At 47.9% G+C, this 2,484-nt stretch overlaps 1 long non-coding RNA gene across 1 annotated transcript in view; it reads right to left on the bottom strand.

Annotated features, from left to right (window-relative positions):
* Positions 1-2,168: 2,168 nt before the first annotated feature.
* The window catches only part of LOC106143879, a 7,215-nt gene continuing 6,899 nt past the window's right edge, over positions 2,169-2,484 (bottom strand). Inside the window, exon 3 of the long non-coding RNA XR_001229013.1 lies at positions 2,169-2,415. This is a non-coding gene — a long non-coding RNA (uncharacterized LOC106143879). The remainder of the gene's footprint in view (positions 2,416-2,484) is intronic.

The following is a 2,484-nucleotide window of genomic DNA, read 5'->3' as shown; positions in this document are numbered from 1 at the left end:
TCATCACATTGCCTGTTAGCTGTGAAAGCTGAAGAGTGTATGGAACAATCGTATGTGTTCTGTGGCAATGTCAGCCTGAGTCTTGGCTTGGCCATAATGAGGCTGAAACACAGATAGTCACCAGATACAACATGCTTGGTGCAGTTGGGTGGGGAGGGGAGAAGGGTGAGGACTGAGTTCTGAGATGCCCTCAAACCTACAGGTCAGGAAGGAGGAGAACCTGGGAGGGAGGGAGTAGCTGAAGGTTAGAGGAAGGATAGGAAGCACTAGCTGGTGAAGGTTTCCCAGGAAGACAGAACATTTCACCATGCCATGTGTTTCAGATTGCAAAGGCAGCGTTGTGAGATAAGCTGGCCAGAGACTACCATACAGATAGTCTTAGCACTGAAAGAAAAGGCTTTATTGCCAGTCACAAGTGCATGGGAAACTCGCCCAAATCATGCAGCCCCAAGCCTTGCAAGTCTTTGCCTTTTATGGAAACAAGACAAAACAAAGCAAAACCAAAAAACCAAACCATATCCTGGTTGGCACACTTCAGTTAGTATGAAGCAGAACTACACAAAAACAAACAAACAAACAAACAAAAAACCCACACACAACAACAACAACAACAACAACAAGGTTAGTCACTTATGGACTTTCCTGGAAGTATTGACTAAGCCCTTGTTCCTGTTTTGACAGGTTTTGGTGCCTATTTGATAGGCTTTAGCATGGTGTGAATGTGGTAAGGTCTGGGGGCCTGTTAAAATAGACTCTCTGAGTTCGCTATTGGGAGATCATTTATGAGGTTTGGAAGCCATTTTTGCAGAGTGGTAGGGGCAGAAGTTGGAGTGGAACAAAGAAAGCCATCTGCACAGCCTTTGGTAGTAACACAGGCCATGGACATCATCACAGACCTCCGCTGCAGTTGGACCATGGATTCAGACATGGCCCTTGGTTGCAACTCGGTTTCAGACATCACTGTGGCCTCAGGTGATGCCACTCAAATTAGTATGTCTCCAGCAACAGCATAAGCCTCAGACATCAAAATAGCCTCAGGTGATTTTTTTTTTTTATTTCAAGACAGGGTTTCTCTGAGGTGATTTTATTTTTAACGGCTTTAATTTAGAGTATAAATGTACCACCTATTCTTTATGCATTCATCCATTGACAGATACTAGGTTGTTTCCAGTTTCTGGATATTATGCATAGAGCAATACTGAGGGCCATACTGAGTGGCCTGCACTGCTACCCAAGGCCATAATGACATCTGGGCTTGAGTTGCAGCAGAGGGTCATGTCTTGGTCCGTGATCCTACGACAGCTGGGATCTGTGTTGATGTCTGTGAGTTTTATCACCAGGGGCCATGGCAGAGCTGACTCCAGTAGCCTGGGCACCATAGAATCCTTGCAGGCTACTGCACTGAGAGAGCTACTTCCATCCCAGGAGAACATGTTTGAGTAATGGACGTGCTTGAGCAAGTGTCTCTGGGGTAGGCACAATTTAATGGGATGGGAAAGAGGTTTTCTTGAGCAATTTCTCTAAGAATGAAGCAAGATCAGGAGGCCGGGTGGAAAGAAACTTGTTCAGAGTCGAGTCCAGCAGGATATAGTGTGCTGGCCATCTTGATTAAGTTCTGAAAGCGACGTGGCAGTGCTGTGGCTTGAACATGGAATGTCTCTTCGCATACTCACGGATTTCAACGTTTGGTCCCCAACTGGTGGCATGGTTTGTGTAACCCCTAGGAATTGGGGCCTGGCTTCAGGAGGTGAGTTATTGGGGATCAGGGGATGTGACCAGTCCTGGTCCTGTTTTGGTTCTCTGCCAAGCTAGATGCAAACAAACTGCATATATTCCCCACCATGGAGCTGCCAGGAAACGTGTCTTTTCTGCCATGATGGACTGGATTCTCTCACACTGGAGCCCAAATGGATCAGTCCCTTTTAGCTGCTTCCTGCCAGAGATGAGAAAATCAACACAGATGCCAACGTAACAATAGACTCCTTTCTCTGCCTGCCTTCTCCCCCTCCCCCGACCCCAGGTCCACCGTTGGCTATGTGATGCTGCTTGCGAGGGTGCTGCAGCATGCGTTCCCAGTGCTTCCCTTTTCCCAGCTGACCCTTCAGGCTCCTCCACCATCTGGGAACGCCTCTCTCCTCAGCTCTTTCCTGTCTCCTCTGTGGGACTCACCCTGACAGTGACCTCCAGGAGAATCTGTGGATGCCTCTCCTGTGAACTCTTCGAGATCAAGTTTCTTTTATGTCACCGTCTCAGATTTTATGACCTCAGTTGATCCCTCAGTTCCTCACGGGCAGGAGCACATCTTGCACACCTCTGCCGTCCATCTGAAGAGTGACGCTCGGCTGGTTGTGATCGTGTGGGGGGTGGGTCCCCTGTGCAACCTTGGTAATTCAGCTGATCTGCCATTCCGGCCTCCTACAACACAGATCTCAGTGAGGGGGAAAAAAGAGCACTTTACTTATCCAATTTAGCAAGATATATATA

This window comes from Microtus ochrogaster, chromosome 8 (assembly GCF_000317375.1).
Source record: "Microtus ochrogaster isolate Prairie Vole_2 chromosome 8, MicOch1.0, whole genome shotgun sequence".
Taxonomy (NCBI): domain Eukaryota; kingdom Metazoa; phylum Chordata; class Mammalia; order Rodentia; family Cricetidae; genus Microtus; species Microtus ochrogaster.
The sequence above is the reverse complement of the archived record's forward strand: the minus strand, read 5'-3'. Positions and strand labels throughout refer to the sequence as shown.